General features: G+C 41.6%; 1 non-coding gene across 1 annotated transcript; it reads right to left on the minus strand.

The window, feature by feature from the left end:
• Positions 1-233: 233 nt before the first annotated feature.
• On the minus strand, positions 234-305 carry TRNAE-CUC (transfer RNA glutamic acid (anticodon CUC)). The gene has a single exon. It is a non-coding gene; the product is annotated as a tRNA-Glu (tRNA).
• Between the last annotated feature and the right edge of the window lie 14,040 nt (positions 306-14,345).

Here is a 14,345-nt window from a genome sequence, read left to right on the forward strand (position 1 = left end):
TCCTAATCTATTTTATATACGCCCAACGTTATCATAAATTTAGAGTTAAAATAAGAATATTTCGAGGCTCGCAACTTTAAAATCAATATTTTTTCAATGTTTCAACTTATTTTATTATCTCAGAGAATTTAAAAGTTTCCATGGGATTTACAAACTTAAATTCACGTGGAAAAAGTCACTGACGAAAAGGAAAGTAAGAAAATGAAGTTTAGTAAAAAATCATAAAAGATATTTTCCGATACCGGGAATCGAACCCGAGCCTCCTGGGTGAGAGCCAGGTATCCTAGCCACTAGACCATATCGGATATTAATAATAGAAGTAAAATTTTCAGTGTAGCTATAAAATAATATAGTATTATTATCTCATTATTTATTTATTTCAATATTTTTAAATAATGTGGCATTTATATTCGTTCTGTTGAGATGTAAAACTTGAGTCGTAATTATTACTTAATTTTTAGGGTTCCGTACCTCAAAAGGAAAAACGGAACGGTTATAGGATAACTTTGTTGTCTGTCTGTCTGTCTGTCGGTCTGTCAAGAAACCTACAGGGTACTTCCCATTGACCTAGAATCATGAAATTAGGCATGTAGGTGGGTCTTATAGCTGATATTCGGGGAAAAATCTGAAAATTGTAAACTTATGGTTACATCGAGTACATGAGTAATTCGAAGTAAGATAACTATATCAAGTGGGGTATCATATTATGAAAGGGCTTCATCTGTGCATTCTAAAACAGATTTTTATTTATTTTTATGCAACATAGTTTTTGAATTATCGTGCAAAATGTCGAAAAAATACGACTGTAGTACGGAACCCTCGTTGCGCGAGCCTGACTCGCACCTGACACACGGCTGGTTATTATTAATAAGCCGTACGTAGATATTCCTAAAGGCCAAAATTAATAATCGAAGTTAGTGTAATCTGTCGGTTATAGTTACTTAGGTCAAAAATAAAGTCGCGATTAATCCTAATTCAATTTATTTCTTTTTCAAAATTTCATGTAACTAGTGTATTTACATTGTATTTTTAATGTCAAATACAAGTAAACTAGCTGATGCCCGCGACTACGTCCGCGTGGAATTAGGCTTTTAAAAAATCCCGTGGGAACTCTTTGATTTTCCGGGATAAAAAGTAGCCTATGTCACTTTCCAGGTCCTTATCTATACCCATGCAAAAAATCACGTCAATCCGTTGCACCGTTGCGACGTGATTGAAAGACAAACCAATAAACCAACAAACAAACACACTTTCGCATTTATAATAAGGGTACCGATTAAATTCTAATAATAATCTTTCATCATTAGAGCTACGGAACACCTCCTGTATCCGCCGGTTCTGTGCGCAGGTTTTTTTGTTGTATCGTAGTAGTCTGTCGGGCTTCCTGCGCGCCATCGATCAATTTACGCTTTAATCTACATAGATAAAACCGTTGTCTGTCTGTTGCACTTGCACTTAGGGCTGGAACACATCACAAGGACGATTCATCGCTATTGTAACTTACATGATGCAGCGGAATGAAGGAAATTGCTTCAAAATAAGTTCAACCTAAACAAGAGGCATAGGAATGATAGCCTAGTGGTTAGGACGTTCGCCTTCTAATCGGAGGTTGGGGGTTCGATCCGCGGGCACGCACCTCTAACATTTCTATGTGCGTTTTAAGTAATTAAATATCACTTGCTTTAACGGCGAAGGAAAACATCGTGAGGAAACCTGCATGCCTGAGAGTTCTCTATAATGTTCTCAAAGGTGTGTGAAGTCTACCAATACGCACATGGCCAGCGTGGTAGACTATGGCCTAAACCCTTCTCACTCTGAGAGGAGACGCTTGTTCTGTAGTGAGCCGGTGCGATGGGTTGATCATGATGATGATGATGATAAAATAACAGTCCTTTTTTGCCAGAAAACATGTAACAATGGGTGTTAACAATCTCAGATATATCAATATTTTCTGGCATTTCTGGCATGTTATTAATAAGTACCTATCAGTAAAAAAAATATATTAGAGGTAGGCTTATTTATTTATTTATAATCAGTATTACATTAATTACAATACACAAAATTTAATTCTATATTATTATTACAGTTTGTACCTACTGTAATACAGTAATATAATGTAGAATTAAATCTGACTAAAGTGTCAGATTTATTACTGGTCAGTGCTCAGTATACAAAAACAGATCTCAGCAGAGCTCGTGCCTTGGCTGAACCTGAACACCACCATGTTGCAACTTGCAAGTTGACAACTTGTGTTGCAAGCACGTCATGACGTATGAATACGATGTCTTTGCATTTCGTCGCTCTATAATCACCGCGGTGATGTGTCCCGACCCTAAGGCAACTAGGTAAAGGTAAATGATCGTTTTTACCTAAGTATGGTTAATGAGTTTAGTAGTCTGACTGCCTCGTTGATGTAGTAGCTCTATCGTGAGGTCCAGGGTTTGAGTCCCGGACTGGCCAAAAAATAACAGTTTATGCAATGTGTCATGTCATCTCTTGTTTAAAGAGTCCAATAGTATTAAAACTAGGTACTTATCTTTCTAATGTTAACCATCACCATTATCAACCAATAGACGTCCACTGCTGGACATATGTCTCTTGTAGGGACTTCCACACGCCACGGTCTTACGCTGCCTGAATCCAGCGGCTCCCTGCAACTCGTCTGATCTCATCCGTCCACCTAGTGGGAGTCTTCCAACGCTGCGTCTTCCGGTGCGAGGTCGCCATTCCAGCACCTTGAGATCCCAACGTCTATCGGTTGTACGAACTATGTGCCCTGCTCTCTTCAGCTTCGCAACCCGTTGAGCTATGTCGATTGTCGGTTACTCTAGTTCTCCTACGGATCTCTTCATTTCTGATTTGATCACGTAGAGAAACTCCAAGCATAGCTCTTTCCATCGTCCACAATGAATAGCTTTATAATTTGCCTGTATATAGGTCCTTACTCAATATTTCTTTGCACGACATAACATTTTACATGCAAAATAACATTTAACATTGTCTAAATTTCTAAAAGCAAACAGTTAAATATTTGCGCTCTAAGCTTCCATAAAACTAAAGGAGCAATGATATTTCAACGTTATTTCAGTAACAGATAGGAGAAATCGACAAAACTTTGATGAAGAACTTACCCACATTTTCCGTGTTGAACTTGTGTAAAACATTACGTTTACTTACCTACGTAAGTTTTTTCAATGTAACTTAATTTATTATTACTTTGTAACTACAATTTTGGTACATGAAAAATAAAAATAAATAAATAAATAAGTTTCTCATTTAAAAGCCTAAACACCTACTTACATTAATATTTTTAAAATTCAAATCTATGAATGACTTTTGACCATGCCAAGTCGTAAAGTACTTTTCTAGATTAGAATCCGTGCTTATAATGTAAATTTAAAAAATATTGTACTCTCTTGAAGAGTGGATTTGTATTAAATAATTTAAGAAATTTCTTGTAAGCAGTAGTCTGACTGATTAACTTTAATTAATTAACATAATTTTACTAGATGATCCCCGCGACTTCGTCCGCAAGGATTTATATTTTTTTACTTATAACATTTCTTTGAATTTCTGAGATAAAAAGTAAGCATATCTCACTTTCCAGGTCTGTAGGTCTTTAGGTCTATATCGACATACTATATCCATGTAAAAAAAAAAACACTTTGATCCGTTGCTCGGTTATGGTTTGATGGAAGGGCAAACCAGCAAACAAGCACCCTTTTGCATGAACTATAATATGTATAATATCTGTCCCGGCTTTACTCACGACGACGTTTAGTTGACGTTAGCCCGACTAGTTTCGAACCCATGCGGGGTCCTTTTTCAAGGGACTCAGTTCGCGGACGCGTCGCGGTTGTGACTGCGAGCTACGCGTGCCGCTGCCCGTTGTGAAGGTGGCTGAGGTGGGGGGAGACAGCGGCAGATCGTCTCCCGACAGTTCTTGCTGATCTTCATCGCTGGAACCGTCACCGTAATCCAGGCAAGCGTAGCTAATAGTGTCCTGTCCCACGACTGAGACATGAACTATGAGTTGAGATTTGTAGCGATATGCACTTACTGAGACATGACTGTGGACCGTCTGTGTATCGGACGTGCCTCAGACGTGACACGGCTCGGGCCTGGCACGGTCTAGCATAAATTATCCCTTAAGCTTGGAAAATGACCTCTCTAGCCTTGAGCTGTATCTCTATGTAAAGGGAGCGACGCAAAGGTTGGAATATTTGCTCCGATGGAATCCAAGCCACTGCTAATGCGGCGAGTTGGTCTCGCTAACGTTTTTGGCAAACTCTCAACTGTCACACGCATAGCAAACCCGACCGGCTCATAGGGCACCACAAGCTATAATATCCTAGCTATTTTTTGAATAACTTATACTAAAGGTGAATCATAGACAACGTGTGTATTGCGTACTCTAACTTGTGTCACCCCTTAGGGGTTGAATTTTCAAAAACCTTTTCTTAGCGGAGGCCTACGTCATAATAGCTACATGCATGCCAAATTTCAGCCAGATCCGTCCAGTAGTTTGAGCTGTGCGTTGATAGATCAGTCAGTCAGTCACCTTTTCCTTTTATATATTTAGACTATCTTCAACTGTGTTACGCACTTTAAACGCGTGTTAAAGGAATTCGTATTCTGAGCGGCTCATATTAATCTCTTTCACATTTCAGTGCTATGTAATTTTACATAATATATACGAAACTAGCTTATACTCGCCTCGCGCCTTCGTCCGCGTGGACTTCATAAATTTCAAACCCCTTGATGATGAATAAAAGAAAAGTCATTTATTTATTGACACAGCTAACTTGTCATCGAATAAAAAACTTCGTACCGCCTAACACGTCACTCAATTGTTTTGCATTCCCGGAACCCCTCCACTAACGCTTAAACTTTATGATATGGTATTAAAGTTCAAATTGACTTTTAAGTAGGTATTATTGCGAATCTTTTGTATGGGAATATAGAAAAGTGTTTTTTTTAAAGACTTTTCAGGCAATTTTTTAAATTTTTCTTTCCGTAAGAACCATCCTCGTACTTCAAGAAATATTATAAAAAAATAATTAGTGAAATCGGTTCAGCTGTTCTCGAGATTTGCGATTAGCAACACATTCAGCGAGTCATTTTTATATATTATAGAAAAAAAATAAAAATAACCGTTATAATATGCAAATGATGAAGATAATCGTGTGAGCGTATCAACGTAAAGGCCCGCAAATCATTTTATACCAAACGATCTTTCAATCACGAATCATAACGAGAACCTTAAGGTACGGCGCACGTATCTCGCGACAGGCTTGCTACAGGCGTTAAATCTCGCGAAACGTCCGGCTAGAGAGAGACAGCAATAGCCACAAAGCAATATAAGAAGAAGAAGAAGAGAGACAGCAAGTGAACTGTCGCATTGCTACTGCTGTCGCGTTGCTGTCGCCACTGCAACGTTTTACGTAATCACCCGGTTTTGCTAACCGAACTATCATGAAATACACCAAACTTCCTGGCGCAATGGTAAGCGCAGTTATCTTATTAGTGGATGGTCTCGGGTTCGATTCCCGGCAGGGGATAAGAATTTTGTAATTTCTAAATTTCTGGTCTGGTCTGGTGGAAGACTTTGGCCGTGGCTAGTTGCCACCCTACTGGCAAAGCTGTACCGCCAAGCGAATTAGTGTTCCGGTACGATGCCTTGTAGAAACCAAAGGGGTATGGGTTTAATAACAACTGCCATACCCTTTCCAGGTTACCACGCTTCTATCTTAGATTGCATCATCACTTATCACCAGGTGAGATTGCAGACAAGGGCTAACTTGTATCTGAATAAATAAATAAAAAAAGAAGTCTGACAATTAGCCATTTAGCCAGTGCAGTGCCAGCGTAGTGGACTACGCTGAAACTCATCTCAGTCTGAGAGGAGACCCGTATTCAGTATAGTGCATTCAAAATAAACTGGCGTGTTTCCACTTGAGACCGTCATTAGACATAACAATAGGATTACATTCGACATGCCACGTAAACAATAGGGGTAATAAACCAAACACTCATAGAGCCCATTCATTTTTATAAAGGAGCCGGTTCAACCTCATAGTGTTGATACTTTTGAATTCACCCGCCACGACTTAATCCTATTGTTATTGTCAATGACGGTCTCAAGTGGAAACACGCCAGTTTATTTTGAATGCACTACACCTAATGAGCCAGTCGATGGGTTGATCATGATGTGGCTTTCCGAATACCACCTTAATACCCGCACATCGCGGAATTCTTCTCAGAAAACCTTGTTTAAAGCGCACAGTGGGGCACTCTTTGTGTGGACCAAAAAAATGACATGCAAAAAAAAAGTTCGCAATCATTTACCCATCAAGCACAATAGCCACCGTTAACTCTGTCGTGATGCAGGCACAGACTAAAGCAATCACATAGATGGATCTGAAAATCAGTGAAGCCATTTTTTTCTTTGTGTAAGTTTAGCCTATCGCACATTATATATAGTAAGTATCCTATCTTACTAGGACACCGCGTGAGGTATCCTCCAAAGAGCTGTATATATTTTGCTAGTAGCGCAAACTGCTTGCACCAGCACTGGTAAGTGATGATCAGCTGGTCGATTCCGTAAAACCGGCATCAATCATTATTACAATCGCAATTGCTGTGATTGGCTGAATTTATGGTATTCTTATTGCAACAATTAATTGTAGCCAATAGTGAGCGAGCGTCATCCAATCAGAGGTGATCGCGATCGTGACATTGTAGCTGTCATTCTTTACGCAATCGCGTAGCAGGTATTTTTTGTAAGTTGTAATGGGGTTAAATGCCATGATTTGACAATTCAGTCACTCTGTCAATAATGTGAATGGCCAGGTGGCCTGGGTTGTAAATCTGACAAGATATAAAAAAATTAACAGATTTCTTGTACCTCATAAGTTTTATTGAACATTCAAAATTAAAACACAAAACAAATAATTAAGAAGAGCCGTGAAACTAATGAACTAGTACTAATAAAAAGCGTCACTTCATTACTTTACTGCTTGATTCTTTTTTAGGGTACCGTACCTCAAAAGGAAAAAGGAACCCTTACAGTATCACAATAAATAAAAATCACGATTTTTTAAATTATTCTCTTTAATAATGAATTCTAGCCCCATAAACTGCCGTTATACAAACAATCACCTAGTTTTATTACTACAGTCTAATCTAAGCACTCAGTCGCTTAATCGTTACTTAAGTTTAGTTAAAATGAGACAGAACTATATTCTCTCACATAAATCTGTCTCGTGTTAACTCAATCTTAAGTAACGATTAGCGACTCTTGAGTGCGGCTGAAAGACCCTATTCTGGCTTCCTATTTATTACCGTCTATGTGTCCGTTTAGTCTGCGGATGTAGGATGCGAAATAATTATACATTCCCATTCAAATGTACAACGGTATTGTAAACGGCACACTTTTTGATGATTGTGTATAATTTGTAAGAGCGCTGTACTGAGCGATCTGTTCGTGTCTGGTGCATCGACATCTGATCGCTTTGATAATAATTACTAGATGATGAAGCCGTGATAGCCTTGTGGTTTTTTTTTTTTTTTAATAAGAATATTAGCCATGTTAAATGACTAATATTCCCCTTTCCTCTCCAACTAAGCGTCAGGCTTGTGCTAGGAGTAGGTACGACAATAGTGCAACGGGCGGGGTTTGAACCATCGACCTTTCGGTTTTCAGTCCACTCCTTTACCGGTTGAGCTATTGAGGACGTTCTAACCGTCCTCCTTCTAATCGGAGGTCAGGGGTTCGATCCCGGGCAAGCACCTCTAACTTTTCGGAGTTATATGCGTTTTAAGTAATTAAATATCACTTGCTTTAACGGTGAAGGAAAACATCGTGAAGATACCTGCATGTCTGAGAGTTCTCCATAATGTTCTCAAAGGTGTGTGAAGTCTACCAATCCGCACATGGCCAGCGTATGGTTTTACTCGACATAGTCTACCAGACTATGGCCAAAATCCTTCTCACTCTGAGACGAGACCCGTGCTCAGTATTGAGCCGGCGATGGGTTGATCATGATGATGATGATTGATGATGATAATAGTGTGATGAAAGAGCCGTGATAGCCTAGTGGTTAAGACGCCCACTTCCTAATTCGGGAAGTCAGGGGTGCAATCCCGGGCAACTTTTCGGAGTTATGTACTGTTATCAACAGATTTTTATTTTCTAAAATCATAATCGTATGTTGATAGTAGGTAGGACACACTGTTCTAAGACTAAGATCTGACTAATCACTTTGACTTTGACTTTGATCAGACTTAAGATTAAGTTACAACGAGACAGATTTATGTGAGAGATATAGCTCTGTCTCGTTTTAACTCTGTCTTAAGTCTAAGCTAAGTCAGAGTGCACTCTACAGATCTCACCCTAAGAGCGCACGGTAATAATCTATATATATAAAATTCAAAGTCCTGACTGACTGACTGACTGACTGACATATATATCAACGCACAGTCTAAACCGCTGGTCCTTTTTTTTTTTTTTTTTTTTTTTTTTTTTTTTTTTTAATTGGGTAGGAGGAAATCCTCATGGATACCAATTGGCATGCCCGACTTCGCTGAGGCTTCCTCAGCGACCTACGGACTAAAACCTCCTCCCTTCGCTGGCCGTCCTTCCCCGGTACTGCAATACGCAAATCTTCAGGAAAGGGGCTGTCCGGTCAGGCCTCGTTTGCCCTTTGCCTGGACCATTCGTCGTTCACACGCTTCCTCATTATTTCCTGGAGCATTTTTGCACCCTTATTCCACCCCTCTTCATCGTTTAGCATCTGTGGCACCAAACTGTCCTTGGTGAGAGGTTCTCCGTTTCCACGTGCTTCGTTCCTTATATCTGCGAACATACTGCACTCAAAAATTGCGTGGTGCGGTGTGTCCTCCTCACCGCAGTAGGGACAGTTGTCGCTGGGTGCCTTGCCGATGGCATGCAGGTAAGTGTTGAATACTCCGTGCCCGCTCAGTGCCTGTGTGATTAATTTATCGACTTCCCCGTGTTTCCTATTAATCCATTTTCGGAGGTCCTGTATGAGGTCTCTAGTCCATTGCCCCTTTCCTCTTTCCTTCCACTCCTTTTCCCACTCTTCTAGGGTCCGTTGCCGCTGTTCCTGTGGGGTTTTTTGGTCTTTTCCTTTGAATATCCTCATTCTTTCCATGACTAGCCTTTCTATGGGTATCGTCCCTGCTATGACCATGACCGCTTCTTTAGATATTGTCCGGTATGCACCACAGATTCGGATAGCCAATCGCCGCTGTATTTTGCCAAGCATGTCGCTATATTTAGCCATTTGGAGTGCTTGGCCCCAGACTGGTGCTCCGTACAGCATCACCGAGTGTGCCACTGATGCTAGGATCCTTCTTTTGCTGGCTCTTGGTCCTCCTTTCCTGGGCATAAGCTGGCTTAGTGCTGTTGTTAACTTTTCGGCTTTTTCAGCAGTTTGGGCCACATGCTTGTCAAACTTCAAGCTACGGTCTAGCCACACTCCAAGATATTTTAGCTTGTCACCTGGTTTTATTTGCACTCCCTCAACGTTGAAGGTGATGGGGCCGTGCTTTTTCCTTCCACTTAGGATTATTGCTTCTGTTTTTTCTGGAGCCAGTTTCAGTTTCTTTTTGACCATCCATTCATTTATTTTCTTAAGGGCCCTGTTCGTCCTTTGTATGAGTAGTTGGTCTGTTCTGGCGCATACTACCAGAGCCAAATCGTCCGCAAAACCAATGAGGCGGGCCTCATCACCAATGTCTAGTTTAAATACGCCGTCGTACAGGATATTCCATAACGTGGGCCCAAGAATGGAGCCCTGTGGTACTCCGCTAGTTACTTTGATTGTCTCTGAAGTCCCCGCAGAGTCAGTAACTATAATGGTCCTCTGATCCAGGTAACTGCTAATAATATTGCTGATGTACCCAGGAAATTTTCTCCTCTTGAATTCCTCCAGGATTTGGTTCCACGGCGCAGAGTTAAAAGCATTTCTGACGTCCAATGCAACAAGAGCACACAACTTCCTAGTTCGCTGAGTTCCTTGTTTGGCTGCCTTGGCGATGCTTTTCACCTTTTCGATGGCGTCCAATGTAGACCTGCCCTGTCTGAATCCGTACTGCTCATCTGATAATCCACCATGATCTGGCAATATTTGTTCTATCCTATTCAGTAGTAATCTTTCTAGAAGCTTGCCATAGCAGTCCAGAAGGCAGAGAGGTCTGTAGCCTGAGGGATCATCTGCTGGTTTATTGTTTTTTCGCAGTAAGATAAGTCTTGCAGTTTTCCAGATACTCGGGAACTCTCCGCATTGGAGGATTTTGCACATGACATCTCTCACTTTTTCTGGGATGACTCTCGCAGCTAATTTGACTATTTCAGGTGCTATTTCATCCGGTCCCGGTGCTTTTCGTTGTTTAATCCGGTCACAGGCCTTAGTTAGTTCTTCACATGTAACCTTCGGGATCTGGTCGGTTGCTTCGATAATCCTCGTGAAATCACCATGAGTGGGAAATAAGGCCTCTGCAATGTCGCGCATCTTGTCTAGACTTATGGGGGCGGGAGGAGATTTTCTGAGCTTTTTTGTCACTATTTTGTATCCCAGTCCCCATACGTCCTTATCGACCTCTTCGCCAATTTGTTGCCAATGTTCTCCTTTTGATTTGAGTATAAGAATTTGTAATTCAGACTTGGCTGCCTTGTAATTATTTCTTGCTTCTTCGCTTATTCTGTCCTGTTCACGCCTTTCCTCTTCAGACTTGTCCTGTTTCTTTTTCTTTTTAGAGTTAGCTCTGGTATACACTCTTCTTTGTTTGAGGCATTTTTCTCTGGCTGCGGCAATGTCACTATTCCACCAGTAGACTGCTTTGCTACGTCTAGCTCGTCTTTTTGGCATAGCTCTATTGCATGCTTTGGTTGTTGCTGCGATCAACTCGGATGGGGTTGTTATACACTCGCCTTTTAACGTTTCTTCGAATTTCTCTTTGTTGGTTTTATTGAAGTTCCAACCAGTTGGCGTTGGCACGTAAGTCGGTTTTTTCTCGCCAATGTTAAAAACAATGTATTTATGGCCGCTCATTGACTCTTCTTCTAGGACATGCCAGTCTGTGATCTTTCCGGCCAAGTTTGCATCTACCAAGGTTACATCTGGTATGGACGTTTTGTCTCCTCTTTCAAATGTTGGTGATTTCCCGACATTGGCGACACTCAAATCCAGATCAGCAAGCACATCCATAAGATATTGGCCTCTTTTGTTGGTCTGTCTACTTCCCCACACGGTGGAAGCAGCGTTAAAGTCTCCTGCCACCAGAACCTTTCCTCTTTGGAGTCGCAAGCTTTCACAGAGTTCATCTAGGTCTCTTTTATACTCGTCGATTGTACAATTAGGTGAGATATAGCAGCTGTACACCGTGAATCTTGTGAGCTGTAAACCAATAAAGCCATTTCCTCTAATTGTTGCGTTAACCGTCAGGGCTTTATTGTATATTATAACTGCCGCGTCTCCTCTCAGGTCTCTTTCCCATCCCGCGGCTTCAGCGTATTTCTTATTTGGTTCGGCTAAAATAACGAGGTCTATGCCGTGCTTTATAGCTGTGACTGGGAGGAGATCATGAGCCGCGCGGACCCTATCTGCATTAATTTGTAGGACTTTTATCCCCATTAAGTGGTGTTGTTGGTGCTGTCCTTGCCCGACCTCTTTGATGTTGTTCATTGGCGACGTTTATAGCCTTTCTGAACTTGGGACAACCCGTTGTGGCTGCCCTGTGTCCTGTCGTTTTGCAGAGAGGGCAGGCTGGTTCAGCGGTGCAGCTATCTGCTTTATGCCCCTCTCCTCCGCATCTTCGGCAGAGGCTAACTCGATTTGGTCCTTCACATTTTGTGGCTTTATGCCCCACTTCCCAGCATTTATAGCATTTTTCCACGAAAACTCGTTTTCTGAGTCTGCATCTTGTCCAGCCAATAATTACCGGGGTAACGTTCGCAATATTTCTTGCGGCCTGTGGGCTTATCACAATTGTGGCTGATTTGCTTCCGTACTGAGTGGGTCGTATGGATTTGACCTTCACCGGTATTTTCAATTCTGACTCTATTGCTACTTTCAAGTCCTCGGCCGATACATCCTCTTCCATTCCTGTGATATGAAATATCACTTCTTTCCCCAGTCCAATTTCTGTGCATTCTACAACGCTTGAAAGTTTGTTTTTTAGTGCCTCTGCGTCTCCTGTCACTTTCATTAGCACTTTTCCATTATCAGTCTTTCTGACAGTTTTAACCTTGACTCCTAGCTGTTTCAGGTCGGCCATTGAGACATTAGCTTTCATTTTCTTAAGAGTGTCGGCATACGAGCCCTTTCCTTTCACCAATAGGGTTTCTGTGTGTTCCTCCCTCCTATTTTTCCTGTCTACTGTTTGGGTTAGACCTTTTTCCAAAAGAAGTTTTATTTCGAATCCGAAGCCTTTTAGGAGTGTTTCTAAAATCTTACGCAGGTGCTCTTTGTTGACTCCTTTTTCAGCAACTATAGCTAACTTCCTGTTTCTTCTATGCTCTTTGAGAACCTTACTGAGTTCTTGGATTTGTTTGTATAATGTTTCCACAGGTTTTGGCTCCTCCGAGTTTTCTGTACGCGGAATAACATAAATCCACCTCTCCCCTTCCGCAATTCCTTTTTTTGAGCTTTTGCTGGTTCGCACTGTATATTCTACCGTGGTTGTATCGCTATTTTCTAGTAACTCCATAGCTTCCGGGTAAGACTTTTTAGCATTTTCCTGATGCCCTTCGCTTGATCTTTCTCTATGCGGCCGGGCTTTGCAACTACCACAATATCCCAGTCTTTATCCAAAGTCAATAGACTCCTTTTTTCAACCTTCACCATACTAAAAGATTCTTCTGGCCATTCTATATCAATTAACTCCACTAGTCTTTCTAAGTTATTACAATTCTGGATCTTTTGCTGGGTATTATGAGTAATGATTGATCTTTCCCTTTTATCTTCCATATGGTCTAGATTTTCACTTTTATTGTCTTCAGTTTGTGTTCCAGTTTCTTTTGTAACACAGTTTTTGTTCTCCTCGTTGCTTTGGATTTCTTTGTCATCCTCCACCGTTTGTATTCCGATTTCTTTGGTGAGTTTGGATATCGCTCTTGTTTTAGAAGCTTTACGGGGGAAGTTCTCCCAGTCCTTTGTCATCTTATTTAAGTGTTCTATATTTCCTTTCAGGTCTCTGACACCGTTTTTTATTTCCATCTTGGTGTTTGCGTTTTCGCTTACAATTTTAACTAGGCCTACTGTTATTTTTGTGAGCCTTGCAATTGCATTCATTATTTCTGCCTGTATGTTTTCCCCGTCTTCTTCTTCATTCCTCATTCTTTTCCCTGCGACTCCTGTTTTGGTTTTAAAAGCTGTAAATAAGCTTTCCGCCGAGCCAAGTGAGCCTCTTCTCTCGTGGAGTTTTGTTAGCCGCACTGTTTTTTCTGAGTCTGAGGCTAAGGGGACGTGTTGACTCCCTGCTACTCCTACCTGTGTGTTTGTTGTTACGTCAATGTTTTGGTCCATGCTCTTAGTTGGTGGTGATCTCTGTACTACCCCTCCTCGTGCAAAAGGATTTGTTGATACTTCTACTGTCTCTCCAGTTTTTACTGTGCGTCTGCGGGGGTCATCTATCATGGTTTGTGTACCGTCTTCAACTGCAGCATCTAGGTGACCGTAAACAGATGCAGCAGTCGCATCCTGATTGTATGAGGCTGCTGTTTCTGATGTGGATATGTGTGTGTGTGATTGTGTGCTTTCTGTTTGCATGTTTGGCGAACCTTTGCCCTCCCCAGAATACGAAGGGCGGCCTGAAGCTCTGATTATATTCGATATCGAAGACATATTCAGAGCTTCAGTGAGGGATTCTCCAGTACCACTATCGGCGCTGGTACCCTCCTGGGGTAGTTTCTCTTTGGGATCCGCTTTATCCATGGTTTACTCCTCCAACTCTCTTCTCTTCCACTCCAGTCCTTTTTGGGGTTATTTTGACCCCAAGGCTCGCTGTAGCCTCATTCAGCCGGTTGCCCAGCTGAGTGTGTGGTTATCCCGCCACTGCTCGGTCGCCAGAGCCTCGTTCGTTGTCTAGCAGGGAGCACCACGGCAGCCCGACGGTTGCCGCCGCCATACGGCGCGTGCAGGTGAGGTTGACGTTTGGATCGGTTCAGATGTTAGTTACCGCTCTTCCCTTACTCCCCGCTACTAAACCGCTGGTCCTAAAGACATGAAAGTTGGAGGGTCTATTCTTTGTAAAGAGTAGGTATCCACTAAGAAAGGATTTTTCGAAATTCCACCTCTAAGTGGGTTAAATGGGGGATG

Source organism: Maniola hyperantus, chromosome 20 (genome assembly GCF_902806685.2).
Source record: "Maniola hyperantus chromosome 20, iAphHyp1.2, whole genome shotgun sequence".
Taxonomy (NCBI): Eukaryota; Metazoa; Arthropoda; class Insecta; order Lepidoptera; family Nymphalidae; genus Maniola; species Maniola hyperantus.